Below are 12,082 nucleotides of genomic sequence, written 5' to 3'. Positions count from 1 at the left end.
TCATTGTCATTCCAGGCCCCTAAGACCCTACCTGGAGAGCTCCTGTTAACTCCCTGGCACTCACTCTTATTTACTGCTCTGCTAACAAACTTCTCAGTTCCCTGAGTGGGTCCATGTGTCTCCAGTCATTGCATCTGTTGAAACAATAACTAAAATCTACGATGTGTACCCTAGATATGATAAAGAAGCTATATCAATTATGGGGGATTTTGATGTTTTTCATGCTCCTATTTGTTTTAGCATTCTACAGAGAATCACCATATACCATTTAATCTGATTTATAACATGATGTAGGCAACAGCAAAACTATAGCCATTTCCAAAACAACCCTATTGAAAGTTCTCTTTGCAGAATGCTACTTCGTTTGTGAGTAGGAACGTTATCATTCTTGACTAGGACTGGGTATAATCAAACAATGTTTGTACAGAACAGAATCACAATCAGTGTTGGCTCCTAATTAAGCTTGAACTTTGTGTACTTCTCTTTGTTGAGTCCCACCAGAATTTCCTCTTTTCTTCCACTGCTATTTAAGAAAATACTTCAGTTGGCTGACAACAGTATGTTGCCAGAGGCCCATGAACAAGAGTGTTTTAAGGCTGACGGCATGCTCTCCTTAAGACTTATGTTTTCAATGCCTTGCTTCGATGCTCAAGGGGAAAATGGACAGACTTCAGGGAGGATTGCCAGGACTGATTTAAGTGTGATCCTGGGGCCAACAGAGGCAATATGTATTTTTATATTGGAGTGTTAAAGCAAAAATAATCATATCCTCTGTTTCCGTCATCTCAACAAGCCCCACACTGCTGTTTTATAAACTGTTTTTCCTATGCTTTGGCACAATGCTAACTGCTTTTAATAGGAAATAGCCCTGGCTGGATGCCCATTCATTGTATTGCAGCATGTTCCCTTAGCTATAAGAGAACAACAAACCAAGACATTCAAGCTTCCTCATTAATTCTGGAAAACGCATGCCATGGATAACACAGAGCAAACCTTTATATATCCTACCAATTGATGGAAATACTTCATCCTACAGCAAAATTTCAGGAATATTCAAATTACACAGCAAACAGTGGTTGTTATGGAAACCCTGTCCATGTGTTTTTTAATTCTCCTAGGGGATATGATCTCTCAAAACTAGTTATAATATTAAAAGCTGGCAAGCCTACTGTTTTCTCTTTACAATGAGCTTTTGTTCTTGACTATATTTTCAAAATTTGTACTGGGAAAAATGACATGCAGGTTCATCCTTAAAGTATTGTTGCTTCCCATAATTTACAGGAACAAATCAAATCACTCAGGTCCAAAACTGGAAGATTTGGGAATGTTAGCATCCAGGTAGAATTGCATAATTCCTTTTAGGGTCAAAATGATATTAGGAGGTAAGAAAGTGTACCCAGAAAATGGAGCTTTGCTTCTCAGACTCCAGCTGCCCTCCACCTGCTTCTGCCTCTGCCTTGGATGCTTTTGGGCTCTCATATCTGCTTCTGTAAGCATTTGGAGTGCAGTGTAGAATGATGGTCAACCTAAGCCACTGACAAATCTGAGTGTGATATCTAGCCTCCTGCGTGAATCTGTTCGATTAACTCAATTTCACTGAACCCCAATGCCATTGGCTTTTAAATGAGAAAGTTGAAAGTCTGCTTGAAGTTTTGAGATGAACACATGAGATAAAATTAATAAAAAGCACCCAGCAAATGCTAGATGCCACTCCTCAAGCAGCAGGCTCTTAGAATAACCGGTGGTTCCCAGTAACGCAGACAGAGAAGAGAAGTAGCAGGGAGCCATACATGAAGGACGCACTCTAGGCCAGATATCCTTGTCAGTGCCATCTGTGCCAGCTTCATGCAAAGAATTACAAGAACTTTTGCCTTGTTCTGATTGCTGATTATTTATGTTGTTGGCATCATACCATGCTTACAAATAGAGTCATCTATTGAGTTCTGAGACTGAAAGCAAACGTCACTGACAGTCTACAAAGAAAGCACCCATAGGAGCGCCATATCCATCTCCTCCCTACTCCTCAGAGGACTCCAACCTCCACCTGATAAGTGGCTACCACAGTCTCTCCTTCTAACCTTATACCCTTCCACTTCCCCTCAAAATTTGTCATTTCACCTCTACATTCAGCATGCCTTCTTTTGTCCATTTCTATGTAACGACTATCCCTGCTCCATGTGCTTCTGAGAGGCAGCTGAGTGCCCCTTAGTTCTTGACACATATTTATTTGTGTTTAAAGAGCTTCAGATTGGCCATTAATGAACGAAAGGATTGCACTGTTCCATTCAGCCTCTGAAGCCTCGTTGCTGACGGTCTTTAGTGTGGCCAGTCCACATGGTTAGAGCTTTCCCTCCATCAACCTCATCTATTCGTGTTGACCTGCATGGGCTTATAGGGATGTCAGAGTACACACCAAATTAAATAAATACCTCTTTTAATTTGTAGCTTTAAAGGGTTCATTTTGTTCTAAATTCTCCAAAGGCCTAAATTCTCCAGATTGGCACCACGGTAAAAAACAAATAACAAAGGAATATGAGTCTCCACAGATGCACATGAAGTCTATCCATGCACATGGGGCAATGGAAGGCAGAGAAATGGTTTCACCCAAGTTAATGTACATGAGCCACCGTGCTCAGTGAGGTCATGGTCAGGAACACAGTTGCCTAGAAGTCCCAGCATAGCATCAGTGATGACTTACAAAGCCTGCATTCCTGTAGTCATAATCCACATTAACCTGTCTACCTTTTATATACCTTGTGCCACCTCTAAAATCATACACAGCAAGGTACGTGGGGATCAGGGGTGGGACCTCAGCTGAAGGTCTGATTTCCCTGGTTTTTTTCCATAAGAGAATGTTAATAGCTCGACCACCTATCTCTTTGGGTTTTGCTTAATTAGTTGCCATAACCGCTGGCCAATAAGTTCAGCCATCTCTGTCTCTGTTCCATGGTGGTGTCTGGTGAGTATGATCACCTAGGTTCAGCAATCCCCACAACGTAGCTTTCCTGAGACCTTAGGGAAAGGATATGTTTGTGTGCTGCCATCCATAAAAATGACTGTACTCAGTTTGTCAGGGGGATCAACATTATTGATATAATTTAGGAAGTCTTTTAAAAAAGATATTAAATAAGAGTTGGGCAATATTACCTTTTCAATTGCCCAGAAATAAATATTTTTCTAAGTTGCTTTACATCGAGTATTTTAAAAGTTAATACACCACAGATCTAATTATAGAAAATGTAAACCAAATTGGAATTGCTCTGAGATTGTACTGAACATGTTTCTCCATGATAAAAGAAACTATAAAAACTTAATCTATAAAATTGCATGTTTTATGAGGGCTAGAGAAATGCCTTGATAGGTAAGAGCATTAACTGCTCTTCCAGAGGATCCCAGACTCAATTTCCAGAACCCATAGTTGTTCATAACTGACTAAAAGTCCATTTCCAGGTGATATAATACCCTTCTTCTATCCATGGAATGAAGTTGTACACTTACATAACATGCAAGTAAAAGACTCAAGCACATAAAATTAAATTTTAAAAACTGCATATGCTATTTAAAATAATAATAGTATCAGAAGATATACCACTGACTATCTTACCAAAGTTGAATTTGATCTATGGTTTAAATATCACTGATGTAATTTGGTTGGTTGGTTGTCGTCCCCTCCACCCCCCGCTGTGGTTTTGATATTAATGACGTGGCCACTCAAAAATATTTCCAATTTAATTAGGTATCTTATGCTAAAATAATATTTGTATGGACATAAATGCTATTAAATATATTGTAATTTCCTAAAATAGCACACTTTACAGCAATAGCAATTTGAGGAAGAACGAAATGAGAGAAAAAGAATTCTTGGAAAATGAGCAAAGAAAACACATTAAAGGGCTAAAAGTATCTGCCTTGGAAAAAGGTCATTCAAATGATAAGGCTTTTTATTATTAAAATCAAGGAAAAGAATACAAAGAAGATATGATATTTTCAATGGATGTGATCAAAAATGGAAATATAATGAAAATATATATATATATATATATATATATATATATATATATATATTCAGGGCAACACTGTACTTCCCATGCTATTAGATGTGTGTTCTCTCTTCAGATCTCAACAACATCAAAACAGCACCTTACACAAGGCCTGTCCATGCCTGCTACCTAGTTTGGTCCGTTTCGTTATGGAACTGGCTGCTATTATTCTGAAGAGACTATACTCCGCCTTCCTGAACAGGAAGTAGCCAATGCTCCTGCCAGAAAAAAGAGCGGCTTCAGGGGAAGAGCAACTGTGCAGGGGAGGTGCTGACATGACCTTGAGGATAAAGTTTCCAAGTAACAGCACTGATCACATTTATTTCTTTAATCGATTGTTAAATTATTCTAGCTGTATTCGTTTCATTGAAACATTTTATCTTCTGTTTATAAACTCAAACAAAAGCCTTCTGTTTTCCCTGATGTATTTATTTTTGTAAGTAACAAAACAGACTTTCCTTTTTGTTAACATTTTTTACAATAATTTGAACTTACATTCAGTTTAATAATTATGCAAGTTCTTTAAAATCCATAGATAAAATTCTCTGCTCTACTCACCGTCATTTCCAGGAATATCATTCTAGTTCTTATTTTCCTGTACTAACACCAGTGGTTCCCATAGTCCACATATTTAGACATTTATATATGGTATAAAGATCCTTGGCCACTGCACTCAAGGGAATGATTAGGGAAATATTCTTTAAGTCAAATCTAAACCTTGGATTTTAGTGGTTTTAATATTTTTCCTCATGTTCTTAACAGATGTGTATGGAATGGTACTCTACTTAGTACAGAATCAGGTTCTAAAGAGGCTATTTAAAAACAAACACTAACCCTTTAAATGAACATTTGTTACACTGCTACATGCTCAGTATGAGAAGAAGCAAAATGTATAATTTATATATAGTGCAACTGCTTACTTGTATTAGGTTATTGTCTGTTTAAAACTAACACGTGAAGTTAAGAAAGGACAAATAAAGCCTGTGGTTATTTGTTTTCATAGTAAGTACTCTTATCAGTTAAGAACCACTATGGTGATGGGAGTGGGAGTGTCCCTCATAGGTTCATTCATATATTTGAATGTGTGGTCCCCAGTTGATGGTATTATTTGGGAAGGATTAAGAGGTATGATCTTGTTAAAGGAACTGTGTCACGGTGCATGGGCGAGGGGAGCTTTCAGTTTCAAAAGTCCCAGTCATTTCCAGTTAGCTTTCTCTGCTTCCTGTTTGTGGATGGAGATGCAAGTTCTCAGCTACTGTTCCAGATCCACATCTGTCTGCCTGCTGCCATGTTCCCAGTTAGGATGATCATGGACTCTAACCCTCTGGAACTGTAAATTCCCGACTTAATGACTTAATGTTTTCTTCTATAAGTTGCCTTGGCAATAGTATCTCTTCACATCAATAAAAAAAATTAGAAAACTATCTTTGCAAACCTTAAAATAAATAATACTCAATCATGTAGTCATCAAATTTAATAACAGCCACAAAACTGCTCATTAGAGAGAATAAAATTGAGCCAGTAACGGGGATCAGTGGTAAATGCACTTGCCATCAGGCCTGATAATGTGAGTTCGATCCACCCACACCTAAATTGCGGAAGTAAAGAATCAACCCCAACTCTTCATCCTCTGACCTTCTTATGTGTATGGTAGCATGTACGTGCCCACACAAATGTTCATGTGACTCATGACATACAAATAAATATAAAACAGCTGGAGGTTACGGATGGTGATTCCCCAAGAAGTTCTTTTATTGTTGAGGATAGTTTTCACTCTCCTGGGTTTTTTCGGTATTCCAAATAAATTTTCAAATTGCTCTTTCTAACTCTATGAAGAATTGAATTGGAATTTTGATGGAGATTGCAATGAATCTGTAGGTTACTTTTAGCAAATGGCTATTTTTTCTATATTAATCCTGCCAATCCATGAGCATAGGAGGTTTTTCTATCTTCTGAGATCTTCTTCAATTTCTTTTTTCAGAGACTTGAAGTTCTTGTCATACAGATCTTTCACTTGCTTGGTTAGAATTACACCAAGATATTTTATATTATTTGTGACTATTGTGAAGGGTGTCATTTCCCTAATTTCTTTCTCAGTCAATTCATTCTTTGAGTAGAGGAAGACTACTGATTTGTTTGAGTTAATTTTAATATCCAGCCACTTTGCTGAAATTGTTCATCAGGTTTAGGAGTTCTCTGATGGAACTTTTTGGGGTCACTTAAGTATACTATCATGTCATCTGTAAATAGTGATATTTTGACTTCTTCCTTTCCAATTTATATCCTTTAGACCTCCATTTGTTGTCTGATTGCTCTGGCTAGGACTTCGAGTACTATACCCTTAAAAAAAACTTTAGACCAATTACCCTTATGAATATTGATGCAAAAATACTCAATAAAATTCTCACAAATGGAATCCAAGAACACATTAAAATGATCATCCATCATGATCAAGTAGGCTTCATCCCAGGGATGCAGGGATGGTTCAATATATGGAAATCCATCAATGTAATCCACTATATAAACAAACTCAAAGAAACAAACCACATGATCATCTCATTAGATGATGAGAAAGTTTTTGACAAAATTCAATGCCACTTCATGTTAAAAGTCTTGGACATATCATGAATTCAAGGCCCATACCTAAACATAGTGAAGAAATATACAGCAAACCAGTAGCCAACATTAAACTGAGAGAAACTTGGTTTGGATTTCTTAAAGGAGATACAACTTTCCCCACATCATATCATTCAGTATTTGCTTTCAGAATGCTGTGTCCTCGTGTTAGAACTTGGTTTTGTTGCATAAAGGCTCTTTGTGAAAATGATTCCAAGTCACAAAATATGCACTCAAGCTATCACTGTCAGTACACATGTGGGCTTGGTTGCTGCTTAAATATAGCATCTTCAAGGGCTTTAAGAACTCTTTTCTTCTGACCTAAGTTTTCTGAATGGTTAATGCTAACTGATGCCAAAAACTGGCTAGAATATTGATTAGATTCTGCCCCTAAGGTAGTTCTCTCAGGAGCTGACCATAAGCACATACAAATCAGCCTCACACACAGCAGGGTTATTCTGGAAACCAACTCCTCATATCACATCATACAGCTGTGGTCACATGACTGTGTTCTAGCCAAGTGAATAGGAATAAAGAGATATGAGATAATATAAATGTTACTCAATTCTCAGTGGTTCAACTTAACTGTTTGGGAGATGCAGAGGTTACAGCTCAGGGTCAGAGCTTAACATATCCAAGCACCCAAGTTACAGCTCAAGGACCAAAGAAGAAAAGAAAAGAAAATATACTGATTTTCACACTTCACTGTGGGGTCAAAAACACCCACATTAGACAGAAAGTGTGTTTTGAACTTTGACCTTTTCCCTGCATTAGCAGTATTTGATAAGATGCTCTGGAAGTGCTGGGTAGCAGCAGAGCGTAGATTTGTGCAGTCACAGGAGTGCAGAACTGATGTTCCGCAGTGCACTGCATGTCTAAGTAGTCAGCAGGCATGTGTATTTAAAATGCATTTTCAGATTAATGACATTTACAGCTTCTGACAGTCTTATCAGATGTACCCTTACCATAATCCAAGGGGCAGCTACACTTTTTGAACTGGAGTTTAGATGAAGAGTCCTTAGATAAATCTGTGACTTGGCACGTGAACAAGAGCAGCAGGTGCTGGTGGTGTAGACGACCATGACCTCTCCAAGGCATTTGTCACCACTTTGCCCATCCAGAAAAGAAAACAAAAGTCAAGAATGGTGATGCATGTCTGTAATTCTGAATCCAGGAGACAGAGCAGGCGGAGTACAAACTCAATGCCAATTTGAAACCCCATCTGTAAAACAATAATGTCATTATTTTTATATTACCAACAAAAGGCAATTTCCCTTGATACAGCTCTGCTAAAGGAATGTATCAATTTAATGACTCCTAACACTCTGCTACACTCATAGATCAGTGTGTTGCTCAGCCATCAACAAAGAAGCTTCCTCCTGCAGTAGAAGGGAAAAAATACAGAGACCCGCAACTGGACAGTGTTCTGAGAATGAGAATCTCAGAATACTCATTCATAAATGGGATGTCTTCATAAAACCCATCCCTCGAGGGAATCAGGGAGCTTTGAAGAAGAGGAGACAGATGGTAAAAGCCAGTGGGGATGGAAGACGCCAAGGATACAAGGCCTTCTGTGTACAAGATTTAAAAACATATGAACTCGAGACACTGTGGGAGAGAGACCCGACCGCCTGGTCAGGTGGGCACTCCTGAGGCTGCAGAGCGGAAGAGACCACCAACACTGCCCACCCCTGCCCACATCCCTGGCCCAAGAGGAAACTGTATAAGGCCTCTGGGTTGCCGTGGGGGAGGGCCCAGGAGCGGCAGGACCGCTGCCTCTGAGACACCGCCTGAACCTGAAGGAAACGGACCGGATAAACAGTTCTCTGCACCCAAATCCCGTGGGAGGGAGAGCTAAACCCTCAGAGAGGCAGACACGCCTGGGAAACCAGAAGAGACTGCACTCTGCATACACATCTCGGACGCCAGAGGAAAACACCAAATGCCATCTGGATCCCTGGTGCACTGAAGCTCCCGGAAATGGCGGCACAGATCTTCCTGGTTGCTGCTGCCGCGGTGAGCTCTTGGGCAGCACCCCGAGAGCAAACTTGAGCCTCGGGACCACAGGTAAGACCAACTTTTCTGCTGCAAGTGACCTGTCTGGTGAACTCAAGACACAGGCCCACAGGAACAGCTGAAGACCTGTAGAGAGGGAAAACTACACGCCCGAAAGCAGAACACTCTGTCGCCATAACAGGCTGAAAGAAAACAGCAAAACAGGTCTACAGCACTCCTGACACACAGGCTTATAGGGCAGTCTAGCCACTGTCAGAAATAGCAGAACAAAGTAACACTAGAGATAATCTGATGGCGAGAGGCAAGCACAGGAACCCAAGCAACAGAAACCAAGACTACATGGCACCATCGGAGCCCAATTCTCCCACCAAAACAAACATGGAATATCCAAACACACCAGAAAAGCAAGATCTAGTTTCAAAATCATATTTGATCATGATGCTGGAGGACTTCAAGAAAGACGTGAAGAACTCCCTTAGAGAACAAGTAGAAGCTTACAGAGAGGAATCACAAAAATGCCTGAAAGAATTCCAGGAAAACATAATTAAACAAGTAGAAGCCCATAGAGAGGAGTCACAAAAATCCCTGAAAGAATTCCAGGAAATCGGCTGCCACTGCAGAGAGCCCGTGGGCAGCACCCCACGAGCGAACTTGAGCCTCGGGACCACAGGTAAGACCAACTTTTCTGCTGCAAGAAAGCTGCCTGGTGAGCTTGGGACACACGGAAGCAGAATTCCTCCAGGACCGGGCACGTTCTGTGTTTACCGGAAGTCCCACACCCTCGGATCCCGGCCCGCAGCAGCTCTCTGCTCCCAGACCCTGTGAGAGAGAGACCCAACCGCCTGGTCAGGTGGGCACTCCTGAGGCTTCAGAGCGGAAGAGACCACCAACACTGCTCACCCCTGCCAACATCCCTGGCCCAAGAGGAAACTGTATAAGGCCTCTGGGCTCCCGTGGGGGAGGGCCCAGGAGCGGCAGGACCCCTGCCAGAGACACCCCCGGACCCTGAAGGAAACAGACCAGATAAACAGTTCTCTGCACCCAAATCCCGTGGGAGGGAGAGCTAAACCTTCAGAGAGGCAGACAAGCCTGGGAAACCAGAAGAGACTGATCTCTGTACATACATCTCGGACGCCAGAGGAAAACACCAAAGGCCATCTGGAACCCTGGTGCACTGAAGCTCCCAGAAGAGGCGGCACAGATATCCCTGGTTGCTGCCGCCGCAGAGAGCCCGTGGGCAGCACCCCACGAGCGAACTTGAGCCTCAGGACCACAGGTAAGACCAACTTTTCTGCTGCAAGAAAGCTGCCTGGTGAACTCAAGACACAGGCCCACAGGAACAGCTGAAGACCTGTAGAGAGGAAAAACTGCACGCCGGAAAGCAGAACACTCTGTTCCCATAACTGGCTGAAAGAAAACAGGAAAACAGGTCTACAGCACTCCTGACACACGGGCTTATAGGACAGTCTAGCCACTGTCAGAAATAGCAGAACAAAGTAACACTAGAGATAAACTGATGGCGAGAGGCAAGCGCAGGAACCCAAGCAACAGAAACCAAGACTACTTGGCATCATCGGAGCCCAATTCTCTCACCAAAACAAACATGGAATATCCAAACACACCAGAAAAGCAAGATCTAGTTTCAAAATCATATTTGATCATGATGCTGGAGGACTTCAAGAAAGACGTGAAGAACTCCCTTAGAGAACAAGTAGAAGCCTACAGAGAGGAATCGCAAAAATCGCTGAAAGAATTCCAGGAAAACACAATCAAACAGTTGAAGGAATTAAAAATGGAAATAGAAGCAATCAAGAAAGAACACATGGAAACAACCCTGGATATAGAAAACCAAAAGAAGAGACAAGGAGCTGTAGATACAAGCTTCACCAACAGAATACAAGAGATGGAAGAGAGAATCTCAGGAGCAGAAGATTCCATAGAAATCATTGACTCAACTGTCAAAGATAATGTAAAGCGGAAAAAGCTACTGGTCCAAAACATACAGGAAATCCAGGACTCAATGAGAAGATCAAACCTAAGGATAATAGGTATAGATTAGAGTGAAGACTCCCAGCTCAAAGGACCAGTAAATATCTTCAACAAAATCATAGAAGAAAACTTCCCTAATCTAAAAAAAGAGATACCCATAGGCATAAGAGAAGCCTACAGAACTCCAAATAGATTGGACCAGAAAAGAAATACCTCCTGTCACATAATAGTCAAAACACCAAACGCACAAAATAAAGAAAAATATTAAAAGCAGTAAGGGAAAAAGGTCAAGTAACATATAAAGGCAGACCTATCAGAATCACACCAGACTTCTCGCCAGAAACTATGAAGGCCAGAAGATCCTGGACTGATGTCATACAGACCCTAAGAGAACACAAATGCCAGCCCAGGTTACTGTATCCTGCAAAACTCTCAATTAACATAGATGGAGAAACCAAGATATTCCATGACAAAACCAAATTTGCACAATATCTTTCTACAAATCCAGCACTACAAAGGATAATAAATGGTAAAGCCCAACATAAGGAGGCAAGCTATAACCTAGAAGAAGCAAGAAACTAATCGTCTTGGCAACAAAACAAAGAGAATGAAAGCACACAAACATAACCTCACATCCAAATATGAATATAACGGGAAGCAATAATCACTATTCCTTAATATCTCTCAACATCAATGGCCTCAACTCCCCAATAAAAAGACATAGATTAACAAACTGGATACGCAACGAGGACCCTGCATTCTGCTGCCTACAGGAAACACACCTCAGAGACAAAGACAGACATTACCTCAGAGTGAAAGGCTGCAAAACAATTTTCCAAGCAAATGGTCATAAGAAGCAAGCTGGAGTAGCCATTCTAATATCAAATGAAATCAATTTTCAATTAAAAGTCATCAAAAAAGATAAGGAAGGACACTTCATATTCATCAAAGGAAAAATCCACCAAGATGAACTCTCAATCCTAAATATCTATGCCCCAAATACAAGGGCACCTATATATGTAAAAGAAAACTTACTAAAGCTCAAAACACACATTGCACCTCATACAATAATAGTGAGAGATTTCAACACCCTACTCTCATCGATGGACAGATCATGGAAACATAAATTGAACAGAGATGTAGACAGACTAAGAGAAGTCATGAGCCAAATGGACTTAACGGATATTTATAGAACATTCTATCCTAAAGCAAAAGGATACACCTTCTTCTCAGCTCCTCATGGTACTTTCTCCAAAATTGACCATATAATTGGTCAAAAACGGGCCTCAACAGGTACAGAAAGATAGAAATAATCCCGTGCGTGCTATCGGACCACCACGGCCTAAAACTGGTCTTCAATAAAAATCAAGGAAGAATGCCCACATATACTTGGAAATTGAACAATACTCTACTCAATGATA

Source organism: Rattus norvegicus, chromosome 2 (assembly GCF_036323735.1).
Source record: "Rattus norvegicus strain BN/NHsdMcwi chromosome 2, GRCr8, whole genome shotgun sequence".
NCBI lineage: Eukaryota > Metazoa > Chordata > Mammalia > Rodentia > Muridae > Rattus > Rattus norvegicus.
The sequence above is the reverse complement of the archived record's forward strand: the minus strand, read 5'-3'. Positions refer to the sequence as shown.